This window comes from Hemiscyllium ocellatum, unplaced genomic scaffold, assembly GCF_020745735.1.
Source record: "Hemiscyllium ocellatum isolate sHemOce1 unplaced genomic scaffold, sHemOce1.pat.X.cur. scaffold_3575_pat_ctg1, whole genome shotgun sequence".
NCBI classification, from domain to species: domain Eukaryota; kingdom Metazoa; phylum Chordata; class Chondrichthyes; order Orectolobiformes; family Hemiscylliidae; genus Hemiscyllium; species Hemiscyllium ocellatum.
In genome coordinates, this window is record NW_026868480.1 from 1 (window position 1) to 16,244 (window position 16,244).

Sequence of the window (16,244 nt, forward strand, 5' to 3'; positions counted from 1 at the left end):
TTTTTCAAGATGTCAATTACCTGGACAACAACGCGCTATTGGAAAAAGAAAGGTGAAACGTAGAATGGCTTCAACTTCAGTGCTGATGCCACAAAGCCGCGGCGCGGCCGGCACAGGCTTGTTTCCTGTAGTGTAGTGGTCATCACATTCGCCTAACACGCGAAAGGTCCCCAGTTCGAAACTGGGCAGAAACTGCTTTGTTCTTCAATTGCAGCCTTTTACACGGACAAGAACGAGCTTTCTTGCTTGCTTTCCCATCTGCAAACCTGCCTTCGAATCGCTCGAACAAATCTGCTCTCTTTGTGAAATGTAATGCAATTCCATTAAATTCGTTTGCAAAGCATTGTAAAGTTTTCTCCAAGCTGGGTCTGATCATATGCCATTCTGTTTCAGAGTGTAGTTACCGCGTTCTGAATCTTCCACAAAAAGCAGTACCGCATTTGCATTCCTTGCGCAGGCGGGCCGGTTCAAAGACAGAAGAAGCTGATGAGCTGGTGTCACAGTACGCCACGGATTCCTCAACTGGTCTGTCTGACAAATGTACCCCAAAGTCGTCTCTGCAAGGCCTCATTTGGAAGCTGCCTGTCGTTATTCAACGTGCGAGAATTGGCAGCAGAGGTGCTGAATCATGGTTTGGATCAGTTCGCACGTTATAGTGACTCATTCAATCAGCAACAGCAATGAAAGAAATTACACTCTCAGAGGAACCTCTGGACTTGTGATTTCATAGCGTCGCTAGTATTAAGGTGAGCCCCGAGATCTAAGCCATGTTGGAACTGTAACGGAGGAATTGACAGAGAGGCTACAGAATGACATCGCAACCTTTTGGTTTTCTTTAAATCACTGACGAGCAGGAAAATGTAAACGGGAGGCGAGTGGGAAAGTGAGGCAGTTGCAGCTCTGGTGAAACTCCTTCTTTGTGAGTCACTCAGCAACAAGAGACGTGAAGGTGACTCATGCGGGAGAGCTCTTCACATTGAGAACAAAAAGCACTCAAGGGCAGTTAGCACCTCTTCCGCAGTGGGGGTGGGGTGAGTAGGAACTTCTGTTACCATTTCAGAAACTGCCTTTTAAATTGACGTGAGCAGAAACTGCATTCTAATAAGCATCATGGAGTTTAGCAAAATTTATTGAGTCGCTTCTTGTCGATTCCCACACAGGTTTCCTATTCAGTTGGTATCGATGTGGCTCATGTCCAGGTGTGAACATCCCTGCAGCCAATTGCACGGTTAAGGAAAAGGCAAGGAAAGTGGCATCTCGAACTGGCCCCGAGGTCAGAGCATCCTCCCAATGTGATCTGTCGTTCTCGGGTTGTAATGCTACCTCCGGTTTTAGGGTGGAGAACATTCTTGGAACTCTTATTCTGCAAAACAGACACAGTGACTGAAACGATGCTGCACGGTATAATGTGGAACACGGCCTGCTCAGCTTTGTGCATTTTCTCTGTAGTCCGTGTGTTTTGTGTTCCGTGTAAATGTGGAAGTTGTCCTGTTTCCAGCAATGGGTGAAATCATTCAGCAAAGCAAGAATCGAAATTGAAGTAATGTCAAGCAGCTCATGGTGATTTGACCAAATCATAACCGAACATATATTCTCATGCAGTCAAAGATACATTTCTGGTTGAAAAGAGTCTGAGAAGATAGACTCAGTTTACCATTGATTTTTGCCTGGATTGATGGGATTTCATTATCTGCTGCGAAATTGTCATTGTAGCTGGCACATCCCAGCAGCTGTGCGAGTCGGAGTGGGACCATGGAACCCTTTTCATGTGACTGCATGGTTATCAGGAGCACAATCCGAAATGCAAGAAAATGCGCGGCTTGTTGTCGGTAGTGTGGCCGAGCGGTCTAAGGCGCTGGATCCAGGTTCCTGTTCTGTAAATGGCGAGTTCGAATCCCACCACTGCCATTTCAGCTGGTCAGCTCCACCGCCCGCAGCATCGTTAAAATGCTGCTTCGATCCCCCGCTGCGTTGATGTTCCAGGGAATTTTGTGAAGTCTCTCTGCTGTCATGATGGTGCTCGCCACCCCTGCAGAAAATCGCAAACAGCTCAGCGCTTGGTTTACGTTCCAGCAAGTTGAGTTTTTACTGGAACCGAATGGAGACTGTTATTTCATCGCTGTTGTGAAACAAAGTCCTGCGCTGAGTCGATTCATCGTTATTTGGCTTTCTGGCGAATGGGAAATTCTTTCCACTGAATATGTTATTGAATTTCTCCCCATTTCCTTCATTTCCGTCTTGAGACACCGAAGGGAAATGTAATCTAATCGAGACTGTGATTGGTGAAATTCACTTTTTTATGGCCCATACTTATTATATTCTTTCTTTCTCTCTTTTCAGCATTGTCTGGGAAGTGGTGGTGCACTAAGGCTGCAGTATGTTTGAAAAGAGTTTGGAATTGCCCAGTTGTTAGTTGTGAGGTTACTTTATGCCTCATGCCTCGGACTGTCTCACATTTAGCATTCATGCTTCGCTGTGTCTGAACATGCATTAGTATGCCAGTTTGTTTGTGTCCGTGTTAAATGCTTTCTGTTTGCGATTCGCTCAATACATTACGAGTTAACAGGGGTCTGAGGTAACTTCCAGCAGCAAAAATCCTCAACTGAGGATCTGGGAAAACTTCACGAAGTATGGTCAGTCACAGCAAAAGTAAGGAAGTCGTTCGTTTCTGCAGTGTTTCACAATACTACCTTTCCCGTGAGCAGTCGAACAGTCTAAATGATTGTGCTACAGACTGCGACGGCAAGCTCCGCTAAAAAGTAATCCTTTCAAACACAACGTTATTGGGGTACACCGCGTGGAAACAGATACTTTGGTGTATCTCATCCATGCTCACCACATATCCAAAGTTAAACAAGTCCCGTTCCCCAGCATTTGGCCTCAATCCCTCTGAACCCATCCTATCCAGAAACTGATCCGATTACCATTGCAATTTTCTGAGTGCAATAGCCTCCTCCACTTCCTCTGGTAGCTCATTCCATACACGCACAACCTTGTGTGTGGGAAATGTGCCTCAGTCCCTTTGTCAATTTCAGAGCACTCACCTTAAACCTATGCTCCCGAGTTTCCAACTCACCCTAGCTTGGGTAAAACACGTAAATACTCAGTTCAAAACCCTTCCATAAAATCATGTCGCAGCCGTTATGCTGCCGGGAAACTTGTCCCAGCCTATTCCACCTCACTCTACAGTCCAAACATTGACCACATCCTTGTCTATATTTTGTCACCAATTTCACGTTTGTTTTTTTAAAATTTTTCAGATGTCAATTACCCTGGACAACAACGCGCTATTGGAAAAAGAAAGGTGAAACGTAGAATGGCTTCAACTTTCAGTGCTGGATGCCACAGAGCCGCGGCGCGGCCGGCACAGGCTTGTTTCTGTAGTGTAGTGGTCATCACATTCGCCTAACACGCGAAAGGTCCCCAGTTCGAAACTGGGCAGAAACTGCTTTGTTCTTCAATTGCAGCCTTTTACACGGGCAAGAACGGAGCTTTCTTGCTTGCTTTCCCATCTGCAAACCTGCCTTCGAAATCGCTCGAACAAATCTGCTCTCTTTGTGAAATGTAATGCAATTCCATTAAATTCGTTTGCAAAGCATTGTAAAGGTTTTCTCCAAGCTGGGTCTGATCATATGCCATTCTGTTTCAGAGTGTAGTTACCGCGTTCTGAATCTTCCACAAAAAGCAATACCGCATTTGCATTCCTTGCGCAGGCGGGCCGGTTCAAAGACAGGGAAGAAGCTGATGAGCTGGTGTCACAGTACGCCACGGATTCCTCAACTGGTCTGTCTGACAAATGTACCCAAAGTCGTCTCTGCAAGGCCTCATTTGGAAGCTGCCTGTCGTTATTCAACGTGCGAGAATTGGCAGCAGAGGTGCTGAATCATGGTTTGGATCAGTTCGCACGTTATAGTGACTCATTCAATCAGCAACAGCAATGAAAGAAATTACACTCTCAGAGGAACCTCTGGACTTGTGATTTCATAGCGTCGCTAGTATTAAGGTGAGCCCCGAGATCTAAGCCATGTTGGAACTGTAACGGAGGAATTGACAGAGAGGCTACAGAATGACATCGCAACCTTTTGGTTTTCTTTAAATCACTGACGAGCAGGAAAATGTAAACGGGAGGGCGAGTGGGAAAGTGAGGCAGTTGCAGCTCTGGTGAAACTCCTTCTTTGTGAGTCACTCAGCAACAAGAGACGTGAAGGTGACTCATGCGGGAGAGCTCTTCACATTGAGAACAAAAAGCACTCAAGGGCAGTTAGCACCTCTTCCGCAGTGGGGTGGGGTGAGTAGGAACTTCTGTTACCATGTTCAGAAACTGCCTTTTAAATTGACGTGAGCAGAAACTGCATTTCTAATAAGCATCATGGAGTTTAGCAAAATTTATTGAGTCGCTTCTTGTCGATTCCCACACAGGTTTCCTATTCAGTTGGTATCGATGTGGCTCATGTCCAGGTGTGAACATCCCTGCAGCCAATTGCACGGTTAAGGTAAAAGGCAAGGAAAGTGGCATCTCGAACTGGCCCCGAGGTCAGAGCATCCTCCCAATGTGATCTGTCGTTCTCGGGTTGTAATGCTACCTCCGGTTTTAGGGTGGAGAACATTCTTTGGAACTCTTATTCTGCAAAACAGACACAGTGACTGAAACGATGCTGCACGGTATAATGTGGAACACGGCCTGCTCAGCTTTGTGCATTTTCTCTGTAGTCCGGTGTGTTTTGTGTTCCGTGTAAATGTGGAAGTTGTCCTGTTTCCAGCAATGGGTGAAATCATTCAGCAAAGCAAGAATCGAAATTGAAGTAATGTCAAGCAGCTCATGGTGATTTGACCAAATCATAACCGAACATATATTCTCATGCAGTCAAAGATACATTTCTGGTTGAAAAGAGTCTGAGAAGATAGACTCAGCTTACCATTGATTTTTGCCTGGATTGATGGGATTTCATTATCTGCTGCGAAATTGTCATTGTAGCTGGGCACATCCCAGCAGCTGTGCGAGTCGGAGTGGGACCATGGAACCCTTTTCATGTGACTTAGCATGTGTGGTTATGCAGGAGCACAATCCGAAATGCAAGAAAATGCGCGCGGCGCGTCTGGTAGTGTGGCCGAGCGGTCTAAGGCGCTGGATCCAGGTTCCTGTTCTGTAAATGGCGAGTTCGAATCCCACCACTGCCATTTCAGCTGGTCACTCCACCGCCGCAGCATCGTTAAAATGCTGCTTCGATCCCCGCTGCGTTGATGTTCCAGGGGTATTTTGTGAAGTCTCTCTGCTGTCATGATGGTGCTCGCCACCCCTGCAGAAAATCGCAAACAGCTCAGCGCTTGGTTTACGTTCCAGGCAAGTTGAGTTTTTACTGGAACCGAATGGAGACTGTTATTTCATCGCTGTTGTGAAACAAAGTCCTGCGCTGAGTCGATTCATCGTTATTTGGCTTTCTGGCGAATGGGAAATTCTTTCCACTGAATATGTTATTGAATTTCTCCCATTTCCTTCATTTCCGTCTTGGAGACACCGGAAGGGAAAGGTAATCTAATCGAGACTGTGATTGGTGAAATTCACTTTTTTATGGCCCATACTTATTATATTCTTTCTTTCTCTCTTTTCAGCATTGTCTGGGAAGTGGTGGTGCACTAAGGCTGCAGTATGTTTGAAAGAGTAGTTTGGAATTGCCCAGTTGTTAGTTGTGAGGTTACTTTATGCCTCATGCCCTCGGACTGTCTCACATTTAGCATTCATGCTTCGCTGTGTCTGAACATGCATTAGGTATGCCAGTTTTGTTTGTGTTCCGTGTTAAATGCTTTCTGTTTGCGATTCGCTCAATACATTACGAGTTAACAGGGTTCTGAGGTAACTTCCAGCAGCAAAAATCCTCAACTGAGGATCTGGGAAAACTTCACGAAGTATGGTCAGTCACAGCAAAAGTAAGGAAGTCGTTCGTTTCTGCAGTGTTTCACAATACTACCTTTCCCGTGAGCAGTCGAACAGTCTAAATGATTGTGCTACAGACTGCGAAGGCAAGCTCCGCTAAAAAGTAATCCTTTCAAACACAACGTTATTGGGGTACACCGCGTGGAAACAGATACTTTGGTGTATCTCATCCATGCTCACCACATATCCAAAGTTAAACAAGTCCCGTTCCCCAGCATTTGGCCTCAATCCCTCTGAACCCATCCTATCCAGAAACTGATCCGATTACCATTGCAATTTTCTGAGTGCAATAGCCTCCTCCACTTCCTCTGGTAGCTCATTCCATACACGCACAACCTTGTGTGTGGGAAATGTGCCTCAGTTCCTTTGTCAATTTCAGAGCACTCACCTTAAACCTATGCTCCCGAGTTTCCAACTCACCCTAGCTTGGGTAAAACACGTAAATACTCAGTTCAAAACCCTTCCATAAAATCATGTCGCAGCCGTTATGCTGCCGGGAAACTTGTCCCAGCCTATTCCACCTCACTCTACAGTCCAAACATTGACCACATCCTTGTCTATATTTTGTCACCAATTTCACGTTTGTTTTTTAAAAATTTTTCAAGATGTCAATTACCCTGGACAACAACGCGCTGGAAAAAGAAAGGTGAAACGTAGAATGGCTTCAACTTTCAGTGCTGGATGCCACAGAGCCGCGGCGCGGCCGGCACAGGCTTGTTTCTGTAGTGTAGTGGTCATCACATTCGCCTAACACGCGAAAGGTCCCCAGTTCGAAACTGGGCAGAAACTGCTTTGTTCTTCAATTGCAGCCTTTTACACGGACAAGAACGGAGCTTTCTTGCTTGCTTTCCCATCTGCAAACCTGCCTTCGAAATCGCTCGAACAAATCTGCTCTCTTTGTGAAATGTAATGCAATTCCATTAAATTCGTTTGCAAAGCATTGTAAAGGTTTTCTCCAAGCTGGGTCTGATCATATGCCATTCTGTTTCAGAGTGTAGTTACCGCGTTCTGAATCTTCCACAAAAAGCAATACCGCATTTGCATTCCTTGCGCAGGCGGGCCGGTTCAAAGACAGGGAAGAAGCTGATGAGCTGGTGTCACAGTACGCCACGGATTCCTCAACTAGTCTGTCTGACAAATGTACCCCAAAGTCGTCTCTGCAAGGCCTCATTTGGAAGCTGCCTGTCGTTATTCAACGTGCGAGAATTGGCAGCAGAGGTGCTGAATCATGGTTTGGATCAGTTCGCACGTTATAGTGACTCATTCAATCAGCAACAGCAATGAAAGAAATTACACTCTCAGAGGAACCTCTGGACTTGTGATTTCATAGCGTCGCTAGTATTAAGGTGAGCCCCGAGATCTAAGCCATGTTGGAACTGTAACGGAGGAATTGACAGAGAGGCTACAGAATGACATCGCAACCTTTTGGTTTTCTTTAAATCACTGACGAGCAGGAAAATGTAAACGGGAGGGCGAGTGGGAAAGTGAGGCAGTTGCAGCTCTGGTGAAACTCCTTCTTTGTGAGTCACTCAGCAACAAGAGACGTGAAGGTGACTCATGCGGAGAGCTCTTCACATTGAGAACAAAAAGCACTCAAGGGCAGTTAGCACCTCTTCCGCAGTGGGGGTGGGGTGAGTAGGAACTTCTGTTACCATGTTCAGAAACTGCCTTTTAAATTGACGTGAGCAGAAACTGCATTTCTAATAAGCATCATGGAGTTTAGCAAAATTTATTGAGTCGCTTCTTGTCGATTCCCACACAGGTTTCCTATTCAGTTGGTATCGATGTGGCTCATGTCCAGGTGTGAACATCCCTGCAGCCAATTGCACGGTTAAGGTAAAAGGCAAGGAAAGTGGCATCTCGAACTGGCCCCGAGGTCAGAGCATCCTCCCAATGTGATCTGTCGTTCTCGGGTTGTAATGCTACCTCCGGTTTTAGGGTGGAGAACATTCTTTGGAACTCTTATTCTGCAAAACAGACACAGTGACTGAAACGATGCTGCACGGTATAATGTGGAACACGGCCTGCTCAGCTTTGTGCATTTTCTCTGTAGTCCGGTGTGTTTTGTGTTCCGTGTAAATGTGGAAGTTGTCCTGTTTCCAGCAATGGGTGAAATCATTCAGCAAAGCAAGAATCGAAATTGAAGTAATGTCAAGCAGCTCATGGTGATTTGACCAAATCATAACCGAACATATATTCTCATGCAGTCAAAGATACATTTCTGGTTGAAAAGAGTCTGAGAAGATAGACTCAGCTTACCATTGATTTTTGCCTGGATTGATGGGATTTCATTATCTGCTGCGAAATTGTCATTGTAGCTGGGCACATCCCAGCAGCTGTGCGAGTCGGAGTGGGACCATGGAACCCTTTTCATGTGACTTAGCATGTGTGGTTATGCAGGAGCACAATCCGAAATGCAAGAAAATGCGCGCCGGCGCGGTCTGGTAGTGTGGCCGAGCGGTCTAAGGCGCTGGATCCAGTTCCTGTTCTGTAATGGCGAGTTCGAATCCCACCACTGCCATTTCAGCTGGTCAGCTCCACCGCCGCAGCATCGTTAAAATGCTGCTTCGATCCCCGCTGCGTTGATGTTCCAGGGTATTTTGTGAAGTCTCTCTGCTGTCATGATGGTGCTCGCCACCCCTGCAGAAAATCGCAAACAGCTCAGCGCTTGGTTTACGTTCCAGGCAAGTTGAGTTTTTACTGGAACCGAATGGAGACTGTTATTTCATCGCTGTTGTGAAACAAAGTCCTGCGCTGAGTCGATTCATCGTTATTTGGCTTTCTGGCGAATGGGAAATTCTTTCCACTGAATATGTTATTGAATTTCTCCCATTTCCTTCATTTCCGTCTTGGAGACACCGGAAGGGAAAGGTAATCTAATCGAGACTGTGATTGGTGAAATTCACTTTTTTATGGCCCATACTTATTATATTCCTTCTTTCTCTCTTTTCAGCATTGTCTGGGAAGTGGTGGTGCACTAAGGCTGCAGTATGTTTGAAAGAGTAGTTTGGAATTGCCCAGTTGTTAGTTGTGAGGTTACTTTATGCCTCATGCCCTCGGACTGTCTCACATTTAGCATTCATGCTTCGCTGTGTCTGAACATGCATTAGGTATGCCAGTTTTGTTTGTGTTCCGTGTTAAATGCTTTCTGTTTGCGATTCGCTCAATACATTACGAGTTAACAGGGCTTCTGAGGTAACTTCCAGCAGCAAAAATCCTCAACTGAGGATCTGGGAAAACTTCACGAAGTATGGTCAGTCACAGCAAAAGTAAGGAAGTCGTTCGTTTCTGCAGTGTTTCACAATACTACCTTTCCCGTGAGCAGTCGAACAGTCTAAATGATTGTGCTACAGACTGCGAAGGCAAGCTCCGCTAAAAAGTAATCCTTTCAAACACAACGTTATTGGGGTACACCGCGTGGAAACAGATACTTTGGGTATCTCATCCATGCTCACCACATATCCAAAGTTAAACAAGTCCCGTTCCCCAGCATTTGGCCTCAATCCCTCTGAACCCATCCTATCCAGAAACTGATCCGATTACCATTGCAATTTTCTGAGTGCAATAGCCTCCTCCACTTCCTCTGGTAGCTCATTCCATACACGCACAACCTTGTGTGTGGGAAATGTGCCTCAGTTCCTTTGTCAATTTCAGAGCACTCACCTTAAACCTATGCTCCCGAGTTTCCAACTCACCCTAGCTTGGGTAAAACACGTAAATACTCAGTTCAAAACCCTTCCATAAAATCATGTCGCAGCCGTTATGCTGCCGGGAAACTTGTCCCAGCCTATTCCACCTCACTCTACAGTCCAAACATTGACCACATCCTTGTCTATATTTTGTCACCAATTTCACGTTTGTTTTTTAAAAATTTTTCAAGATGTCAATTACCCTGGACAACAACGCGCTATTGGAAAAAGAAAGGTGAAACGTAGAATGGCTTCAACTTTCAGTGCTGGATGCCACAGAGCCGCGGCGCGGCCGGCACAGGCTTGTTTCTGTAGTGTAGTGGTCATCACATTCGCCTAACACGCGAAAGGTCCCCAGTTCGAAACTGGGCAGAAACTGCTTTGTTCTTCAATTGCAGCCTTTTACACGGACAAGAACGGAGCTTTCTTGCTTGCTTTCCCATCTGCAAACCTGCCTTCGAAATCGCTCGAACAAATCTGCTCTCTTTGTGAAATGTAATGCAATTCCATTAAATTCGTTTGCAAAGCATTGTAAAGGTTTTCTCCAAGCTGGGTCTGATCATATGCCATTCTGTTTCAGAGTGTAGTTACCGCGTTCTGAATCTTCCACAAAAAGCAATACCGCATTTGCATTCCTTGCGCAGGCGGGCCGGTTCAAAGACAGGGAAGAAGCTGATGAGCTGATGTCACAGTACGCCACGGATTCCTCAACTAGTCTGTCTGACAAATGTACCCCAAAGTCGTCTCTGCAAGGCCTCATTTGGAAGCTGCCTGTCGTTATTCAACGTGCGAGAATTGGCAGCAGAGGTGCTGAATCATGGTTTGGATCAGTTCGCACGTTATAGTGACTCATTCAATCAGCAACAGCAATGAAAGAAATTACACTCTCAGAGGAACCTCTGGACTTGTGATTTCATAGCGTCGCTAGTATTAAGGTGAGCCCCGAGATCTAAGCCATGTTGGAACTGTAACGGAGGAATTGACAGAGAGGCTACAGAATGACATCGCAACCTTTTGGTTTTCTTTAAATCACTGACGAGCAGGAAAATGTAAACGGGAGGGCGAGTGGGAAAGTGAGGCAGTTGCAGCTCTGGTGAAACTCCTTCTTTGTGAGTCACTCAGCAACAAGAGACGTGAAGGTGACTCATGCGGGAGAGCTCTTCACATTGAGAACAAAAAGCACTCAAGGGCAGTTAGCACCTCTTCCGCAGTGGGGGTGGGGTGAGTAGGAACTTCTGTTACCATGTTCAGAAACTGCCTTTTAAATTGACGTGAGCAGAAACTGCATTTCTAATAAGCATCATGGAGTTTAGCAAAATTTATTGAGTCGCTTCTTGTCGATTCCCACACAGGTTTCCTATTCAGTTGGTATCGATGTGGCTCATGTCCAGGTGTGAACATCCCTGCAGCCAATTGCACGGTTAAGGTAAAAGGCAAGGAAAGTGGCATCTCGAACTGGCCCCGAGGTCAGAGCATCCTCCCAATGTGATCTGTCGTTCTCGGGTTGTAATGCTACCTCCGGTTTTAGGGTGGAGAACATTCTTTGGAACTCTTATTCTGCAAAACAGACACAGTGACTGAAACGATGCTGCACGGTATAATGTGGAACACGGCCTGCTCAGCTTTGTGCATTTTCTCTGTAGTCCGGTGTGTTTTGTGTTCCGTGTAAATGTGGAAGTTGTCCTGTTTCCAGCAATGGGTGAAATCATTCAGCAAAGCAAGAATCGAAATTGAAGTAATGTCAAGCAGCTCATGGTGATTTGACCAAATCATAACCGAACATATATTCTCATGCAGTCAAAGATACATTTCTGGTTGAAAAGAGTCTGAGAAGATAGACTCAGCTTACCATTGATTTTTGCCTGGATTGATGGGATTTCATTATCTGCTGCGAAATTGTCATTGTAGCTGGGCACATCCCAGCAGCTGTGCGAGTCGGAGTGGGACCATGGAACCCTTTTCATGTGACTTAGCATGTGTGGTTATGCAGGAGCACAATCCGAAATGCAAGAAAATGCGCGGCGCCTCTGGTAGTGTGGCCGAGCGGTCTAAGGCGCTGGATCCAGGTTCCTGTTCTGTAATGGCGAGTTCGAATCCCACCACTGCCATTTCAGCTGGTCAGCTCCACCGCCGCAGCATCGTTAAAATGCTGCTTCGATCCCCGCTGCGTTGATGTTCCAGGGTATTTTGTGAAGTCTCTCTGCTGTCATGATGGTGCTCGCCACCCCTGCAGAAAATCGCAAACAGCTCAGCGCTTGGTTTACGTTCCAGGCAAGTTGAGTTTTACTGGAACCGAATGGAGACTGTTATTTCATCGCTGTTGTGAAACAAAGTCCTGCGCTGAGTCGATTCATCGTTATTTGGCTTTCTGGCGAATGGGAAATTCTTTCCACTGAATATGTTATTGAATTTCTCCCATTTCCTTCATTTCCGTCTTGGAGACACCGGAAGGGAAAGGTAATCTAATCGAGACTGTGATTGGTGAAATTCACTTTTTTATGGCCCATACTTATTATATTCCTTCTTTCTCTCTTTTCAGCATTGTCTGGGAAGTGGTGGTGCACTAAGGCTGCAGTATGTTTGAAAGAGTAGTTTGGAATTGCCCAGTTGTTAGTTGTGAGGTTACTTTATGCCTCATGCCCTCGGACTGTCTCACATTTAGCATTCATGCTTCGCTGTGTCTGAACATGCATTAGGTATGCCAGTTTTGTTTGTGTTCCGTGTTAAATGCTTTCTGTTTGCGATTCGCTCAATACATTACGAGTTAACAGGGCTTCTGAGGTAACTTCCAGCAGCAAAAATCCTCAACTGAGGATCTGGGAAAACTTCACGAAGTATGGTCAGTCACAGCAAAAGTAAGGAAGTCGTTCGTTTCTGCAGTGTTTCACAATACTACCTTTCCCGTGAGCAGTCGAACAGTCTAAATGATTGTGCTACAGACTGCGAAGGCAAGCTCCGCTAAAAAGTAATCCTTTCAAACACAACGTTATTGGGGTACACCGCGTGGAAACAGATACTTTGGGGTATCTCATCCATGCTCACCACATATCCAAAGTTAAACAAGTCCCGTTCCCCAGCATTTGGCCTCAATCCCTCTGAACCCATCCTATCCAGAAACTGATCCGATTACCATTGCAATTTTCTGAGTGCAATAGCCTCCTCCACTTCCTCTGGTAGCTCATTCCATACACGCACAACCTTGTGTGTGGGAAATGTGCCTCAGTTCCTTTGTCAATTTCAGAGCACTCACCTTAAACCTATGCTCCCGAGTTTCCAACTCACCCTAGCTTGGGTAAAACACGTAAATACTCAGTTCAAAACCCTTCCATAAAATCATGTCGCAGCCGTTATGCTGCCGGGAAACTTGTCCCAGCCTATTCCACCTCACTCTACAGTCCAAACATTGACCACATCCTTGTCTATATTTTGTCACCAATTTCACGTTTGTTTTTTAAAAATTTTTCAAGATGTCAATTACCCTGGACAACAACGCGCTATTGGAAAAAGAAAGGTGAAACGTAGAATGGCTTCAACTTTCAGTGCTGGATGCCACAGAGCCGCGGCGCGGCCGGCACAGGCTTGTTTCTGTAGTGTAGTGGTCATCACATTCGCCTAACACGCGAAAGGTCCCCAGTTCGAAACTGGGCAGAAACTGCTTTGTTCTTCAATTGCAGCCTTTTACACGGACAAGAACGGAGCTTTCTTGCTTGCTTTCCCATCTGCAAACCTGCCTTCGAAATCGCTCGAACAAATCTGCTCTCTTTGTGAAATGTAATGCAATTCCATTAAATTCGTTTGCAAAGCATTGTAAAGGTTTTCTCCAAGCTGGGTCTGATCATATGCCATTCTGTTTCAGAGTGTAGTTACCGCGTTCTGAATCTTCCACAAAAAGCAATACCGCATTTGCATTCCTTGCGCAGGCGGGCCGGTTCAAAGACAGGGAAGAAGCTGATGAGCTGATGTCACAGTACGCCACGGATTCCTCAACTGTCTGTCTGACAAATGTACCCAAAGTCGTCTCTGCAAGGCCTCATTTGGAAGCTGCCTGTCGTTATTCAACGTGCGAGAATTGGCAGCAGAGGTGCTGAATCATGGTTTGGATCAGTTCGCACGTTATAGTGACTCATTCAATCAGCAACAGCAATGAAAGAAATTACACTCTCAGAGGAACCTCTGGACTTGTGATTTCATAGCGTCGCTAGTATTAAGGTGAGCCCCGAGATCTAAGCCATGTTGGAACTGTAACGGAGGAATTGACAGAGAGGCTACAGAATGACATCGCAACCTTTTGGTTTTCTTTAAATCACTGACGAGCAGGAAAATGTAAACGGGAGGGCGAGTGGGAAAGTGAGGCAGTTGCAGCTCTGGTGAAACTCCTTCTTTGTGAGTCACTCAGCAACAAGAGACGTGAAGGTGACTCATGCGGGAGAGCTCTTCACATTGAGAACAAAAAGCAGTCAAGGGCAGTTAGCACCTCTTCCGCAGTGGGGGTGGGTGAGTAGGAACTTCTGTTACCATGTTCAGAAACTGCCTTTTAAATTGACGTGAGCAGAAACTGCATTTCTAATAAGCATCATGGAGTTTAGCAAAATTTATTGAGTCGCTTCTTGTCGATTCCCACACAGGTTTCCTATTCAGTTGGTATCGATGTGGCTCATGTCCAGGTGTGAACATCCCTGCAGCCAATTGCACGGTTAAGGTAAAAGGCAAGGAAAGTGGCATCTCGAACTGGCCCCGAGGTCAGAGCATCCTCCCAATGTGATCTGTCGTTCTCGGGTTGTAATGCTACCTCCGGTTTTAGGGTGGAGAACATTCTTTGGAACTCTTATTCTGCAAAACAGACACAGTGACTGAAACGATGCTGCACGGTATAATGTGGAACACGGCCTGCTCAGCTTTGTGCATTTTCTCTGTAGTCCGGTGTGTTTTGTGTTCCGTGTAAATGTGGAAGTTGTCCTGTTTCCAGCAATGGGTGAAATCATTCAGCAAAGCAAGAATCGAAATTGAAGTAATGTCAAGCAGCTCATGGTGATTTGACCAAATCATAACCGAACATATATTCTCATGCAGTCAAAGATACATTTCTGGTTGAAAAGAGTCTGAGAAGATAGACTCAGCTTACCATTGATTTTTGCCTGGATTGATGGGATTTCATTATCTGCTGCGAAATTGTCATTGTAGCTGGGCACATCCCAGCAGCTGTGCGAGTCGGAGTGGGACCATGGAACCCTTTTCATGTGACTTAGCATGTGTGGTTATGCAGGAGCACAATCCGAAATGCAAGAAAATGCGCGGCGCGCGTCTGGTAGTGTGGCCGAGCGGTCTAAGGCGCTGGATCCAGGTTCCTGTTCTGTACATGGCGAGTTCGAATCCCACCACTGCCATTTCAGCTGGTCAGCTCCACCGCCGCAGCATCGTTAAAATGCTGCTTCGATCCCCGCTGCGTTGATGTTCCAGGGGTATTTTGTGAAGTCTCTCTGCTGTCATGATGGTGCTCGCCACCCCTGCAGAAAATCGCAAACAGCTCAGCGCTTGGTTTACGTTCCAGGCAAGTTGAGTTTTTACTGGAACCGAATGGAGACTGTTATTTCATCGCTGTTGTGAAACAAAGTCCTGCGCTGAGTCGATTCATCGTTATTTGGCTTTCTGGCGAATGGGAAATTCTTTCCACTGAATATGTTATTGAATTTCTCCCATTTCCTTCATTTCCGTCTTGGAGACACCGGAAGGGAAAGGTAATCTAATCGAGACTGTGATTGGTGAAATTCACTTTTTTATGGCCCATACTTATTATATTCCTTCTTTCTCTCTTTTCAGCATTGTCTGGGAAGTGGTGGTGCACTAAGGCTGCAGTATGTTTGAAAGAGTAGTTTGGAATTGCCCAGTTGTTAGTTGTGAGGTTACTTTATGCCTCATGCCCTCGGACTGTCTCACATTTAGCATTCATGCTTCGCTGTGTCTGAACATGCATTAGGTATGCCAGTTTTGTTTGTGTTCCGTGTTAAATGCTTTCTGTTTGCGATTCGCTCAATACATTACGAGTTAACAGGGCTTCTGAGGTAACTTCCAGCAGCAAAAATCCTCAACTGAGGATCTGGGAAAACTTCACGAAGTATGGTCAGTCACAGCAAAAGTAAGGAAGTCGTTCGTTTCTGCAGTGTTTCACAATACTACCTTTCCCGTGAGCAGTCGAACAGTCTAAATGATTGTGCTACAGACTGCGAAGGCAAGCTCCGCTAAAAAGTAATCCTTTCAAACACAACGTTATTGGGGTACACCGCGTGGAAACAGATACTTTGGGGTATCTCATCCATGCTCACCACATATCCAAAGTTAAACAAGTCCCGTTCCCCAGCATTTGGCCTCAATCCCTCTGAACCCATCCTATCCAGAAACTGATCCGATTACCATTGCAATTTTCTGAGTGCAATAGCCTCCTCCACTTCCTCTGGTAGCTCATTCCATACACGCACAACCTTGTGTGTGGGAAATGTGCCTCAGTTCCTTTGTCAATTTCAGAGCACTCACCTTAAACCTATGCTCCCGAGTTTCCAACTCACCCTAGCTTGGGTAAAACACGTAAATACTCAGTTCAAAACCCTTCCATAAAATCATGTCGCAGC

General features: G+C 45.8%; 5 non-coding genes across 5 annotated transcripts; all 5 read left to right on the forward strand.

Moving 5' to 3' along the window:
• Positions 1–120: 120 nt before the first annotated feature.
• On the forward strand, positions 121–194 carry trnav-aac (transfer RNA valine (anticodon AAC)). Its single transcript has one exon. It is a non-coding gene; the product is annotated as a tRNA-Val (tRNA).
• A 3,180-nt stretch (positions 195–3,374) lies between these two features.
• On the forward strand, positions 3,375–3,447 carry trnav-aac (transfer RNA valine (anticodon AAC)). Its single transcript has one exon. It is a non-coding gene; the product is annotated as a tRNA-Val (tRNA).
• Positions 3,448–6,648: 3,201 nt separating this feature from the next.
• On the forward strand, positions 6,649–6,721 carry trnav-aac (transfer RNA valine (anticodon AAC)). Its single transcript has one exon. It is a non-coding gene; the product is annotated as a tRNA-Val (tRNA).
• A 3,205-nt stretch (positions 6,722–9,926) lies between these two features.
• On the forward strand, positions 9,927–9,999 carry trnav-aac (transfer RNA valine (anticodon AAC)). The gene has a single exon. It is a non-coding gene; the product is annotated as a tRNA-Val (tRNA).
• Positions 10,000–13,202: 3,203 nt separating this feature from the next.
• Positions 13,203–13,275, forward strand: trnav-aac (transfer RNA valine (anticodon AAC)). The gene has a single exon. It is a non-coding gene; the product is annotated as a tRNA-Val (tRNA).
• The last annotated feature ends 2,969 nt before the right edge of the window (positions 13,276–16,244 follow it).